This window comes from Scyliorhinus canicula, chromosome 14, assembly GCF_902713615.1.
Source record: "Scyliorhinus canicula chromosome 14, sScyCan1.1, whole genome shotgun sequence".
Lineage (NCBI taxonomy): Eukaryota > Metazoa > Chordata > Chondrichthyes > Carcharhiniformes > Scyliorhinidae > Scyliorhinus > Scyliorhinus canicula.
Genome location: NC_052159.1, coordinates 23,464,253 through 23,480,078, shown reverse-complemented (window position 1 = coordinate 23,480,078; position 15,826 = coordinate 23,464,253). Strand labels below are relative to the sequence as shown.

At 49.2% G+C, this 15,826-nt stretch overlaps 1 protein-coding gene across 1 annotated transcript in view; it reads left to right on the top strand.

Moving 5' to 3' along the window:
* LOC119977067 (gamma-aminobutyric acid receptor subunit gamma-3) overlaps nucleotides 1–15,826 on the top strand; it is an 825,027-nt gene that overhangs the window by 19,161 nt on the left and 790,040 nt on the right. The gene's annotated exons all lie outside the window — the stretch shown is intronic.

The following is a 15,826-nucleotide window of genomic DNA, read 5'->3' as shown; positions in this document are numbered from 1 at the left end:
GTATGTTGAACATTTTGTTTGCCTGTGGGACATAGGTGGGTAAAGGAAGCTAAGGTGCAATGAATTGCAGAACAGGCTCGAGGAGCTGAATGGCCCACTCTCATTCCTAAGATTCTTCCAATAAACTCCGAGGGTTTCATTTGGGAGAATATATGGACCCAACCCAGAGTTAACATCTGTAAAGAAATGGGAAAAGAAGGAATTGTGGCACAGTGGTAGCAGCATCCCTACCTTATTTCATAGAATTTTGCACCGGCTCTTGGAAAGGGCAATTTTGGACACTAAGGGCAATTTAGCATGGCCAATCCACCCAACCTGCACATCTTTGAACTGTGGAAGGAAATCGGAGCACCCGGAGGAAATCCACGCACACATTGGGAGAACGTGCAGACTCTACACAGACAGTGACCCAAGCCGGGAATTGAATCATGGGACCCTGGAGCTGTGAAGCAATTGTGCTAACCATTACGCTACCGTGCTGCCCCAGGGGTATACCTCAGGGCTATAAACTCTGTGTTCAAGTCTCACTCTGGGACTTTCTGGCCGTAGTCGGTGCATTCATAACATGGCCAGAAAGTTGATTATAAACCTGTAATAAATCCTTCCAATGCAGTTGAGTCCAGGAACAAGAATGGCTAGTTTTCTGGTCAGAAGGCAATGGCAAACCACTGCACTACTTCGAACCAACCCAATGGAAGTCTATCCAATTTTATCCAATGGAAGTCTATGGTTGCCAACACCCTCTTGGTCATGGTACTTAAAGGAGGAAGAGAAAAGACATGGGGTTGAATTTAATAGCAGTGGCCCCGATCAATGACCAGAGTGGTGGTGTGATGACGTTCCTGGGTCTTTGATGACAAATATCCGTGCCTCCAAGAAGTGCTGATCAATCAGAAGGTCAGCAGCTCTTAAGTACCAGCAGGGCCACCTGCAGCGGGCCAGGACCAGGAGCAACACCAGAACCCTGGAGATCAGAGTGGTGCAGCAGCGTCACCATGACCAGCAATGTAAGCTCTCGCCAATGGGCAGAATGGGCTCGGTGTGGAGGGTAAGGGAGCTCTTCATCTGGGGGTGGCCCTTGCTACTCTTTGGGCCCTCCATGGGCCATCTAATCCAAAGGTCCCCTGCCCACTAAGCCCACAGACCTCCCTCCACCATTCAATTCCTCAACTGGCCGAGGGGGTGGGAAGGCTGACCTCTAATTTCCCATCTCTTGACTTAATTGCGGGGGAGTTGGAATGGTGACAGACTTGCCACCCTGTGCCTACTTACCTGATGAAATGACCACCACTCGTTCCCTGTATGCCCAAATTCCATGCATGGTGCTTCAGAGGCACATATTAGTTACGTTTCCTCATGTTGCCTGGCTCACTTTATTTCCCCTGACAATGTGATCATGTGTGACTGTTTCAACAAAAAGGATTCAGAAAGATCAACTGTGAGAAAGAGAATAGCAAAGGGATGTTGAAATTCGTGGAGTAAAGGAAGGGATTTTGTTTGTGATGATTTAAAAGATACAACATTGAATCAGCTGCTCCAATGGAGATGCATTATTTCAGGACTTCTCTCCAAGCTACTCCATGGATATCACGGTTAGATAGCAAGCCAGTTTATTGTGCGCAACATGAAATCCACTGAATAAACGCAAGTCTTTCTTTACCCGGACCTGGAAGAAACTATTCATTTTAACATGACTTGCAACTTTGCATCAACCAGCCTGGAGTTTTGCTCAGTCCCGTGCAGAAATGCCAGTGTTTGGGCACACTGCAGACATTGCCAGTCGTTTGTCATCTATGTGGCGTGGCAGCTTCAGATCAGCTCTCAACTTATTCCCTATACCTCTTTGATGACAACCCCACATGCTGGGTAATACAGTCTTTTCAATTCTGGCAGTCTATTTCACATTTGTAAAATTAATTCACGGGGTGTGGATATTGTTGGCAAGGTCAGCATTTATTGCCCGTTCCTAATTGCCCATGAGAAGGTGGTGGCGAGCTGCCTTCTTGCAATCCCTGTCATGCAGGTACATCCACAGTGCTGTCAGGAAGGGAGTTCAAGGATTTTGACCCAGTGACAGTGAAGGAATGGCGATGTATTTCCAAGTCAGGATGTTGAATGACTTGGAGGGAAACCGACAGATGGTGGTGTTCCCATGAGTCTGCTGCCCTTGTCCTTCTAGATGGTAGTGGTCGTGGGTTTGGAAGGCACTGTCTGAGAGGACTTGGTGAGTTCCTCCAATGCATCTTGTAGATCATACACATTGCTGTCACTGATATATTATTTTACTTTACATGTATGTATATATAATGCATAGTTAAATTAAAACCTTATTGTTTTCTGAATGAGCAGACAGCAGTCAGATAATGGACAGTACACTGTAATGGTTTCAAATGGAGAATAATTGATATCTTAAAGTGAGCAGAAGGCAGTAAGCTAATTGAAGGCTCAAATTATGTCATAAAGCACATGTGCAAAGCTCAAGTCAAGTTTAATGTCAATTTTGAGATGAGCTTCCAGCTGAGAAAAGCACTCCAGGCGATTTGATATTTTTATAACTGCAAACTTGGTGGATGCAGGTTTACCTGGTGTGTATGGCTCCCAATGCAGATTCCTGCATTCCACTGCTCTCGAAGTGCAATGACAGTCACATGGAAGAATCAACTGAAAGTTTGCCAAGAAATAATTTGGAGTCAGGCAGCCGTGCAGGCAATGTGGTTGACTCTTAACTACCCTCTGAAAAGATGTGAAAGTCACTCATGTCAAAAAGAATTTAGGGATGGGCAACAAATGCTGGCCTTGGCTGGGGAGGCAGTGGTGCAGTGGTATTGGCGCTGGACTCGGAATCCAGGGACCCAGAGACATGCTCTCGGAACCCAGGTTCAAATCCCGCCACTGCAGATGGTGAAATTTGAATGCAATAAAAATCTGGAATTAAGTGTCTAATGATGACCATGAAACCATTGTCGATTGGCATAAAAACCCATCTGGTCCACTAATGTCCTCGTGGGAAGGACATCTGCCGTCCTTACCTGGTCTGACTTACATGTGACTCCAGATCCACAGCAACATGGTTGACTCTTAATGGCCTCCTCAAGGGCAATTAGGGATGGGCAATAAATTCTGGCCCCGCCGGTGGCGCCGACATCCCGTGAATGAATTTTTAAAAAGCCACATCTCATGAAAAAACAGAGAAAAAACATTATCCGACACTCATAATATCATTATTATAGCTTGTATACTTTTAATTCAATGAAATGAAAATCGCTTATTGTCACAAGTAGGCTTCAAATGAAGCTACTGTGAAAATCCCCTAGTCGCCACATTCCAGCGCCTGTTCGGGGAGGCTGGTATGGGAATTGAACCGTGCTGCTGGCCTGCCTTGGTCTGCTTTAAAAGCCAGCTCTTTTAGCCCTGTGCTAAACCAGCCCCTGGGGAAATCAAATGAAATATAAGTATTCATGCCTTTAAAGTTGAATTTGGAATGTAACCCATATGTGATAATAGCACAGGACATTCAATTGGAAGGTCAAGGTCCACTCAATGTCATTCTGTACATTTGAGAAAAGCACTGGAATTAGTTGCAGTTGTTTCGGAGCCTGGCTATGGTCAAGTGTTAATTCCTGCAAGAGTTCCACCCACTCAACCAAGCTCAATTCTGAATATGTAGATCTGAACGGCTCCTTCGGGATTGCACTGTGAAGACAGAAAAAGCATCAAATTGGCAGATTCTGGGTCTTGTTTACAAAAGTCTGTCAATTATCTTCTGAAGTGTTTCAAGACTCCCGATGCTGGCGCAGTGGTGCAGGTGGAGCATTTTTCTTTTGACAGCAGCTCTTGCGTCAGAAGGAGGGGGGGGGGGGCTTCAGATCCGCGTTCCTGAGGAATAAATTCCTACTCGTTCTTAATGCCTCCTTGTCAAACCCACCGCATTGCGAAAAGGTATGGATTTGATGACACATGAATCCTCCTCTCCTCCTTCTCACATGCTCCATTTGGGAGCAGAACGCCATCACTGTCTGTGAGAGAAGTTGAGCCCATTGTCACCCATTGTATAGGGTACATATGAACATCCAAATTCAGAGCAGGAGTAGGCCGGCGAGATTGAACAGGAGCTTGGCATGTCTTTGACACTTCAGGTTTTTTTCTTGAGCAATGCTTGCCGACAAAACAATCACCACAGCCAAAACACAATTCATTATTCAAAGCATTTTAAGACAGTTTGACAATGTAATAAGGTCATTATAAACAGCAGTATTTCATTTTTTCTCTTACTCATTCAGTGTTAAAAAGTAGATGTTTGGAAACCTTTCAAGGCCTGCGTTCAGTTAAGAAGTATACCAGAAAATATACAAGATAGATTTAGTACATTGACACCTTGGGTCAGATAATACCAGTTGCGAGATGCAAAATAAGTTGACCATGAAGATCTGTCCATTCGATTTGTTTTTAAAACAGAGCTTCTGGTGGGTAGCACATGACTTATTGAGAATGTCACGTGTGTCGGAAGTTGGAATGTTAAATGTCAGTGGTCAGTGAAGGGTTGTTGGCTGCTATTAGCATCAACAGTTTCTTTTTGGAATCCACTGAAAATGGTGAAGATTTACCTGACATCCAACCTGCCGAGTTTATGGTCTGCAGGCGATCGCTTTCTTATTCCTAAAGGATTATCAGTGGCATTGTTCAAGTTGTACAATCTGGATATTCCTTTGGTAGCTTGGGGAAGAGGAGGAGCCGATTCAATTGTTGACCTTTGATTGGTACCTTCTCCTTAGGCAGTCCCTCAGGTGCCGGGGATCAATTTGGAAGCAAAAACAGGAAGGCGGATTACTACCTGAATGGTTTTAGATTGGGAGAGGGGAGTGTGCAGCGGGACCTGGGTGTCCTTGTGCACCAGTCGCTGAAGGGAAGCATGCAGGTGCAGCAGGTGGTAAAGAAGGCTAATGATATTGTTATGGGCCAGGTTTTAGAGAACCCGAAAGTGTATCATGGAGTTCACCTGACCCACAACTTTTAATAGATTGTGAGCACATGGCCCACTCTACAGGTGTGGTAGAAACAGAAAAGTATTTTTTAAAGAAAAACAATGTTTATTCTATGAACTCAAGTTAACCTTTTTAAAACACAGTGAATATCTTCGCAACCATCAATTCAAATACAACCCCCAAAGAATACAACACTAAGTAGTCCTTAATAACTTCCCAAATAACATCCAGAAGACAGAAGAAACACCTTTTAACAGAAGCACATGAGGGGTGGGATTTTCCCCTCCCCGGCGGGGCGGGGGGTCCCAGCGCCGAGGAGTGGCATGAACCATTCCAGAGTCAAGCAGCCCCAAAGTTGTAGAATCCTCCGCACCTTCAGGGGCCAGACCGGCGCCGGAGTGGTTTGCGCCGGCCGGCATGAGTTTGCACATGCACGGGAATGCCAGCGTGTACTGGCATCATCCCAACGCATGAGCAGGGGGGTTCATCACCACGTCGGCTATCATGGAGGACCACAACGGCTGACGCGGAAGAATGGAGTGCCCCCATGGCACAGGCCCGCCCGCGGATCGGTGAGCCCCAATCGTGGGCCAGGCCACTGTGGGGGCACCTCCTGGGGACAGATCCCCCGCGCCCCACCAGGACCCCGGAGGCCGCCCTCAAAACCGGGTCCCACCGGCAAAGGCCTGGTGTAACATACGCCGGCGGGACTGGCCAAAAACGGGCAGCCACTCGGCCCATCGCGGGCTGGAGAATCGCCAGAGGGACTGCTGCCAGCGGCCGCCAACTGGCGCAATGCGATTCCCGCCCCTGCCAAATCCCCAGCACCGGACAATTCGGCAGCCGGCAGGGGCGGGATTCATGCCACTCCCCCGGCGATTCTCCGACCCGGTGGGGGGTTGGAGAATCCCGCCCTAGGTTTACATTCACTATTGAGAACATTTAAAATTCTGAATTCACCAAATGATCAAGAGATAGTCTTTTCATGGCAGAGAGATAAACAGTGCACCTGCTCTGTCTGGCTTCAGCTCCAACACTGAAAATGAAACTAAAACACACTCTGCAACAAACAGCCTAAAACTAAAGTAAAAAGCTGACAGACTGCCCAGCTCCACCCACTCTCTGACATCACTGCAGTAATAAACAGCCATTTCTTAAAGGTACTCTCACTACAGATATTTAAACACACCCATTTATAAACACCCATTTCTTAAAGGTATGACAGTATGTTGGCCTTCATTGCGAGAGGTTTCGAGTATAGAAGCAAGGATGTGCTGTTGCAATTATACAGGGCCTTGGTGAGGCCACACCTAGAATATTGTGTGCAGTTTTGCTCTCCTTTTCTGAGGAAGGATGTTCTTGCTCGCGAGGGAGTGCAGCAAAGATTTACCTGACTGATCCCAGGGATGGCGGGGCTGTCATTTGAGGAGAGAGTGACTAGGTTGGGATTGTTCTCGCTGGAGTTCAGAAGAATGAGGGGGGATCTCATAGAGACTTATAAACTTCCAACAGAACTAGACAGGGTAGATGCAGGGAAGATGTTAACAATGATGGATATGTCCAGAACCAGGGGTCACAGTCTGAGGATTCAGGGTAAACCATTTCGGACAGAGATAAGGAGACATTTCTTCACACAAAGAGTGGTGAGCCTGTGGAATTCATTGCCACAGGAAGTAGTTGATGCTAAAACTGGCTGGATATAGCACTTGGGGAGAATGGGATCAAAGGCTTTGGGGAAAAAGCAGGATTAGGCTATTGGCCGGAGAATCTCCGTAACCACGCCACCCCGCCCCAAAGCCGGCATGCAATTCTCCGTGCAGCAGTGAATCAGCGCCATTGGTGCCAGCGCCTTTGCCACTCTCTGACATTGCTACAGTAATAAACACCCATTTCTTAAAGGTACTCTCACTACAGATATTTATATACACACCCATTTATAGATACCCATTCCTTAAAGATACTCTCACATGACACCTCCCCCCAAGAAAAAAAATAAACCATCAACTTCAAGATGGTTTCGTTTTTCACCTTTTCACTATCCTTTAATAAATGCACACAGTAAATATACTTCTTCGTTTAAAAAAAAAACACACGCAAACAGGTACAATAATCTAATCCTTTTTTTTTCTTTCTCCAACTGGAATCCTTCTTGATTGACAGTCTCTTTGAACAAGAAGGTCTCTGCACCATCCATTTCTCTATGCCTTGGCATTTCCCTTTAAAGTCAGATACTTTAGTTCAATCTGATCACAGAGACCCTTGTAATTCTCCAAGACAGGAGCCTTGGTTATCACAGCTTTCAGGCCGTCAAATGCCTGTTGAAAGTCCGCTGTCCACTGAAATTTTTGACGTTTCTTGAGCAAGTCTATCAGTGGAGCAACCACGCGCCGAAAACTTTTCACAAATGTTCGATCAAATCCACTCATGCCAAGGAATTGCATTATTTCCCTTCGTCTTGAGGGTATCAGAAACTCCTCAATAACTGTTGGTTTCACCTCCCGTATGACCATTCGACCCTGTCCAATTGTATGGCCAAGGAAAGTGCCTTGAGATTTTCCAAATTCACTTTTGGCTAGGTTTATCACCAAACCCGCAACCTGAAGGTGATCGAATAACTCCATCAGTTGTTTTAAATGTTCTTTCCATGTCTGGCGGAAAATCACCAGATCGTCGATGTATACCGCACAATTGGGTAATCCTGAAACAACTTTGTTAGTTAACCGTTGAAATGTGGCTGGGGCGCTTTTTATGCCAAATGGCATATCTTTGAATTGGTATATACCATCTGTAGTCACAAAAGCTGAAATCCCCTTTGCCCTTCCGGATAAAGGTACCTGCCAGTAACCTTTAAGTAAATCCAGTTTGGAAATAAAAGCTAATTGTCCCACTTTCTCAATGCAATCCTCCAAATGTGGGATAGGATAAGAGTCCGTTCTTGTAACTGCACTAACCTTTCTATAGTCCACACACAACCATCGGGTATCATCTGGTTTAGGTACCATCAATATGGGTGAGCTCCATTGGCTGCAACCCACTTCAATTATGCCATTTTCAAGCTTACTCTCAATCTCTTTGTTAACCTGTGCCAATTTTAAAGGGTTAAGTCTGAATGGATGTTGTTTGATTGGAACAGCCTTTCCCACATCTACATCATGTATAGCCATTGTACTACTTCCCAATTTATCTCCACAAACTTGCCCAAGTGATATCAATAACTCTTTCAGGTCAGTTTGTTTTTCCTCTGGAATTTAACTCAACAATTTATCGCAATTTTTAAGAGCATCCTTGTTTTCCAATTTAATTTGAGGCATGTCAAATTCACAGTCATCTGGATTTGGTTCGTCACTTTGAGTTAGAATCATTAAAACCTCCTCCTTTTTCTCTCCTTCCCTTTCAAAGTACCTTTTAAGCATTTTCACATGACACGCTCGGTGAGTCATCCTTCTATCTGGTGTTTTTACCACATAATTCACCTCAATTAATTTCCTTTCAATCTGATAAGGTCCACAAAACCTAGCTTTTAAAGGCTAACCTACCACTTGTGATAACACTTTATCTCCACTGGCAAAACTACGAACTTGGATTTCTTGTCTGCGACCCGTTTCATCACATTTTGTGCAACTTTCAAATGTCCAGCCAATTCACCTGCTCTATTTAATCGTTCCCTAAAATTTGACATGTAATGCAATAATGTAAGTTCTGATTTCTCACGCACCAAGTTTTCCTTAATTTAAGTGGTCCTCTTACCTCATGACCAAAAATGAGTTCAAAAGGACTAAATTTGGTTGACTCATTAGGTGCATCCCTAATTGCCAACAGTACAAATGGAATTCCTTTATCCCAATCCTCTGAATAATCGTGACAATAAGCCCTCAACATTGTCTTTAATGTCTGATGCCACCTTTCTAATGCTCCCTGCAATTCTGGATGATACGCAGTTGTTTTAAATTGTTTTATTCCGAAGCTATTAATAACTTCTTTCAATAACCTTGAGGTAAAATTTGATCCTTGATCCGATTGTATTTCTGTGGGTAGTCCATATCGAGTAAAGAATTGAAGTAACTCCTCCACATCCTTTTTAGCTGTAATATCACATACTGGAATGGCCTCTGGAAACCTAGTAGACACATCCATTATAGTCAAAGATATTGATTCCCACTTTTCATTTTAGGAAGCGGTCCTACGCAATCAATTAAGACCCCTGTAAAAGATTCCTCAAATGCTGGAATGGGTATTAAGGGTGCTGGTTTTATCACTGCTTGAGGTTTCCCTATCACTTGCCATTTGTGACATGATTGACAAAATTTAACTACAACATTATGTAGTCCAGGCCTATAAAAATGTTTCTAGATTTTAGCTGAGTTTTCCTTATTCCCAAATGACCTCCCACTGGTACCTCATGTGCAACTCGCAACATCTCCTTTCAATACCCTACCGGCAATACTACTTGATGAACTTCTGCCCACTTTTTATCCACCTGCATATGTAAAGGTCTCCATTTTCTCATCAAGGCATCGCTTTCACGGTAATAACACTCTGGTATAGACTCAGATTCCTCTTCCGTGTATGCTACCTGATACATCCATTTTATTTCTACACCTTTCTGTTGTACCTCCGCCAATTTTCCTGAACTAAAAATATCCACCTCATCCTCCACCTGTTCTTGTTCTTTCTCAACCATCTGATCAAAGATTGTCTCTGATAATTGCACTTCAACTTCATCTTCACTCTTTGATTTCTCCTCTTGTCTTAACCTGTGACTTTGCAACCTTGTTAATACACAATCCGGAAAAATCCCAGGATATTCGTCCTTCAACACTTCAGTTGTCTGATTTTCCACTGGCTTATCAACCCCAGTAGGCATCACTCCCACCTGCGATCCAGCTATATCATTACCCAAGATAAACTGTATTCCTGGACAAGATAGTTTCTCTATTACTCCTACTACCACTTCACCACTCTTCATTAGACTTTCCAACCTTACCTTATACAATGGAACACTAGTCCTCTCACCCTGAATTCCACATATTACCACCTTTTCTGGCACCATTCTTCCCAAACTATATAACTCCTCATCTCTTATCATTAAAGATTGACGAGCTTCCCATATCTCTTAAAATTGTGACTTCATTACCTGCTCCTCCTGATACACTGAGTAAACTTTACACACACAAGTAAATTCTTTAAAGCGACTTGGCACCTTCTTATCAATCACCTCTTGATCAAGCTGTACTATATTTTGCCCCTCCTTCACTTCCCTTGGGCTTTCTTTTACCACTGTAACAAACCCCACTGTCTTATCCTGTTTCACCTCATCAGCCTTCCCAGTGCCTGGCCTTTACATGGCCTGGTTTATTCCAGTGAAAACATTTGACATTATTCATTTCTTTTCCACCATCCTGGATTTCTTTTTTAGTCTGAGGTACACTCTCCCTATTATCTCCCATCAGATCACTTTTACCATTACCACTTGAGTATTTCTCATGTCCCCAGTTTCTATCCCTCACATGCTGAAACTGATGTTGGAAACCAAGCTTTGATTTATGAACTAATTCATAATCATCTGTCATTTCTGCTGCTCACCTCAGTTTTAACCTTCTGCTCTTCCACATGAGTTCTCACTACATCAGGAATTGAATTTTTAAACTCCTCCAGAAGTATAATTTATCTGAGAGCTTCATACATTTGCTGTATTTTCAAAGCCCTTATCCACCTATCACAATTACGCTGTTTGAGTCTTTCAAACTCCATATATGTTTGACCAAATTCTTTCCTTAAGTTTCTAAACCTTTGTCTGTAAGCTTCAGGAACTAGTTCATATGCACCTAAGATGGATTTCTTCACCTCCTCATATGTCCCAGATGCCTCCTCCGGTAGTGATGCAAACACTTCACTAGCCCTAGCTACCAGCTTTGTTTGAATCAGTCATGCCCACATGTCCTGTGGCCATTTCATTTGTTTAGCTACCCTCTCAAATGAAATGAAAAAGGCTTCTACCTCCTTCTCATCAAACCTTGGCAATGCTTGGTCATATTTAAATAGATTCCCACCAAGCCTTCGACTTTGACGCTCTTTCTCATTATTCTCATCACTGTCATCCAACTGTATGTTTCCCTTTACGTCTCCTAATTTCAACTGACTGTCATGTTTCATGGCCATTTTCTGAATTTCAAACTCTCTGGGCGGAATTCTCCGCAACCGAAAAAATCGGCAAAGCCGTTGTAAACTCGGCCGAGTTTCACGACGGCTCCCCACGGCCCCGTTCCTGAGCGATTCAGGCCCCGGAAATGGGCTAGGAGCGGGGCCGCGGAAATCACGCAGGCGATGATGCGGGAATGGTGCGACGCACGAATGACGTTGGTATGACGCCGCTCCGCGTAGCGAAGAGGCGCAGGCGACCAGGTCAGCAGACTGAGGATGACGGAGCCACGGAGGGCCTCACCGAGGTTCACCAAAAGTGACATGGAGACCCTCCTAGATGCCGTGGGGCAGCGGGGGAGCATCATCTGCCCTAGGAAAGGGCATCGCCACCCTGCTAGTGTCGTGCAATGGGCCTGGCGTGAGGTGGGCACGGCAGTGAGTGCTGTGGGGCACACCCCTCGGTCTGGCGAACAGTGCCGGAAAAAGCTCCACGACCTCACCAGGGCTGCCAGGGTAAGTGCCAAGAGGGTGCCCCCGGGTCACAACAACCCCCAGCTCCCCCAAGCAAGTCCCTCATCACCCACCTCCCCCCCCCCCCCCCCCCCCCCGGGCACGAGGGGGAGGGGGGCGAGAGTGAGTGGAGGGTGGTTACCAAAGTTGTCACAGACCCACATGAGCGCTGCGACCCCCTGGAGATATGCCATGGTTTAACTGCAACTCCCTCCCCCAACCTGTGCCAATATCTGAACGGCCTGCTGACACCTGCCGAATTGTAATGATCTATCTATGCCGCCCCCCAACAGGACAAGACTGCGCACAACAACCGGGAGCGCAACAAGACCGGAGGGGGTTCTCCCATAATGCACCCCCTGACCGCCTTTGAGCAGAGGGCTCTGGACCTTGCTGGAGGATCTGCCACCCGAGAGGTCGTGCAATGCGAGGTTGGCGGTGCAGAACCAAGTGAGACAACCCTGCATAACAACCCCCCCCCCAGCCCTTCTTCTCTGACCTCACACTCAGACCACTGGACCCCCCCATCCTCTCTGCCCTCACACTCAGCCCACTGGACTCCCCCATCCTCTCTGACCACACACTCAGCCAACTGGACCCCCCCCCCCCCCATCCTCTCTCCCCTCACACTCAGCCCACTGGACCCCCCCATCCTCTCTGCCCTCACACTCAGCCCACTGGACCCCTGCATCCTCTCTCCCCTCACACTCAGCCCACTGGACCCCTGCATCCTCTCTGCCCTCACACTCAGCCCACTGGACCCCCCCCATTCTCTCTGCCCTCACACAGCCCACTGGACCCCCACCCCATCCTCTCTCCCCTCACACTCAGCCAACTGGACCCCCCCCCATCCTCTCTCCCCTCACACACAGCCCACTGGACCATCCAATGCCCGGCCGAGCGTGTCTAAATAACCTCGTCTTATTCTGTTCCCGAGGGCGTGCTGACGAACATTCAGGGACGTCTGATGCCACACCCAGCTGGAGAACCGCCAGAACCACCGCACCCAGGGCCGCACGCCAGAGGGTGGCAGGACGTCAGCCAGGAGGGCCATCCTCTCAACCCGGGACCTTCAAGCAGGATGCACACACGGCGACACAATCAGCATGAGGGAGAAGAGTACATGGGTCGCGTGCAGCCTGCCGCCAGAAATGAATGGGACGATGACCCCTCAGACATAATGACAGACGAGGACCTAGAGCTTGCGGCACTGCTGTCTCCCACACCATCCACCATCCCAGAGACACTCACCTCGGTTGGGCAATTAAGTGATGAGGCTCCTGGGTCACGGTCTGGTGTGCACCACACAGCTGAGCCGGTACAGCAGGTGGAGGTCGGAGCAGCCGAGGGCCCGGACTGTCGGAGGGCAGGCCAGGCCCAGCATTCAGCTGGCTCCCAGACGTTTCCCAGGTTCCTGGATTTACTCGACCCACCCGGACAGCCGGTGCATTTTGAAACCCAGGGACACAATGAGGGGATGAGGGCCGTCTTCCAGCAGCTGCAGTTAGAGGAGTCGAACCGCGTCCAGGAGCAGGGAGTGGTGTCGCTCATGGCAGCCACTCAGGCCGACACCGCACGGGTGGCATCCGCGGTCGAGGCAATGGGTGAAACGGTTTTGGCCATGGGTCAGGTTATGCAAGGCGTTGGACTTCACGTGCACGCATCATCACTGGCCCTGGACAGGGTTGCCCTCTCACAGGCAGCAACGCGCCAGAGCTAACATGACATTGCCGGCGCGCTGTGGGCCTTGGCCGGGTCTCAGCTGGTCATGGCCCCGTCGCAGCAGTCAGTCGCGGAGAGCATCAACCGCCTGACGCACGTTCTGGATGGCGTCGTGCACTCACAGGTTGAGGTCGCACACTCCCTGGCGGGAATGTCTAACTCCGTGGACTCTGTCTCTGTGAACCTTCGGACTCTGGTGGAGACCGTTGCAGGCCTCCAGGACTGGCAGCGCCAGGTGACAATGGGGCACCTCCCCGCTCGCACCTCCATCCCGCAGTGAGACTCGGGGGCCACCAGGCTCCCCGAGGGAGGAGGAGGTACCGGGGCCCGTCCCATTAATTCCATCACGGGACGTCCCGGAACGCTCGGCCTCCCCCTGTCCCATCCCTGGTGCATCGGGTGGGCAGCGGGCAGAGCAGGGTGGCACCACGTCATCCGAAATGCCCGCGGAGCAGCCTGACCCACCAAGGCCGGGTCGCCCCAGGAAACGAGTGCCGACGGGGAGACATGTCGCAGAGGGTGATTCTCAGCAGTCCGCCTCCACTCCTGCTGTACCATCTGGGGATCCACTTAGACGTAGTGGTAGGGCCCGTAAGGCAACGAAGAGGGACACATAGTAATTGGCACGGGTGAAGGGCACAGATTAGTTGTCGGGGCTAGGGCATCTGTACATAATGTTAACCATTAAACTCACTGTCGCACCGAACTTGTAAGTGTGATTTTTCCACAGCCACAGGGATCGTGATGGTGACCGAATGTCGCTGGGGTTGACGAGCGGTGAAACTTCGGTGCCGGGTGTGCAGTCCCTTCCCCTCCCACCCCCTCCCACAGCTACCCCACGCAGACACGTGATGGAGTGTCCCTGACGAACTCAGCGCCCACCGAGGTGGATGGTTCAGCTATTGCCATCAGTCAGACTTTGTCTAACGATTCTGAGCTCACAGCTCATCGCAGAGCGGGCTGTCATCATTCAACATGGCACTGATCACACCCGCTGACGCAGCCATCAATGTCGTGCCATACTGTCTGGCCCCAGTGGTAAGGGTGATGTAGAACTGGAGCAGTGTACGCAGAACTGGGGTGCGGGGGTGGGGGGGGGGGGGGGGGGGGGGGGGTGGGAGTTGTGTGTTGACCATCTGTGCGACTGGCGATGCAGGTGGTTGTGTTGGTGTTCAGCGGGGACGTCGCGCACGGCGCGTGAATCTTGCTGCCACCAACGCATCGCGTGGCCACTGTCCTCGCCGGTGCCGTTGTGCAGCCTCCTGGACATCACCAGCACCCGGGTCCTGTCTGCGTGCTGCGCCCGCAATTCCACCAACCTCCTCCTCCACCTCCTCCTCCACCTCCTACTCCGTGTTGGCACCACTGCCACTGGCTTCTCCCTCCGCCTCCTCCACCAGGGCATCTCCCCTCTGCATCGCTATGTTGTGCAGCGCACAGGAGACCACGACAATGCGAGCCACCCTCTCAGGCTGGTGCTGCAGGGCCCCTCCGGAGCGGTCAAGGCACCTGAATCGCATTTTCAGCAATCCGAAGCAGCGCTCCACCTCACCCCTGGTTGCTGCATGGGCCTCATTGTAAAGGGTCTCCGCGTTGGTCTGAGGCCTCCGTATGGGCGTCATCAGCCACGACCTCAGTGGATAACCCCTGTTGCCCAGCAACCATCCCCTCAGCCGGGGGGGCCGTCCCTCAAACATTGCAGGGATACGACTGTTGAAGAATGAACGCATCATGCACACTCCCTGGAAACATTGCGCACACGTGCATGATCCTCATGTGGGGGTCGCATACCACCTGGATATTCGTGGAGTATGTCCCCCTCCTGTTTGTCAACACCTCTCTGTCCCCTGCAGGCGGGCGCATGATGACGTGAACACAATCGATTGCCCCCTGCCCCATCGGTATCCCGGCCAGGTTGGCAAATCCACGAGCTTGTGAAACTTGACTTGCTCGGTCCTCGGGAAAGGTGGTGTAGCAGTCGGCGATGGCATTGAGGGCATCGGTCACATCCCGGATGCACCTGTGCACCGATGACTGGGAGATCCCGGAGAGGTCCCCGCTCGGAGACTGGAAGGAGCCGGTTGCATAAAAGTTCAGTGCAACCGTCATCTTGACGGCAACCAGTATTGCGTGTCCTCCCCCCGTTCCACGTGGGGCGAGGTCCGACACGAGTTACCAGATATGTGTCACCATCTCTCTGCTCAACCGGAGTCTCCTCCTGCAGGTGATGTCCGGCATTGTCTGGAATGAGATCCGGGGACGGTAAACCCTAGGCCTCGGTTGTCGCCTCTGGCGCCTTGGCTCCACCATCAATGCCTCCTCCTCCTCCTCCTCACCCCCATGCTGCTCGACGACTGGCAACTCCTCGGGCATTCCCTGCACTCCTGCAGCTGCCCCTGCATCCACTGCGGGATGTGGCTGTGGACTCTGCTCCATCTCCAACTGCAGTGCAGCGGCCCCAACCACTGCGC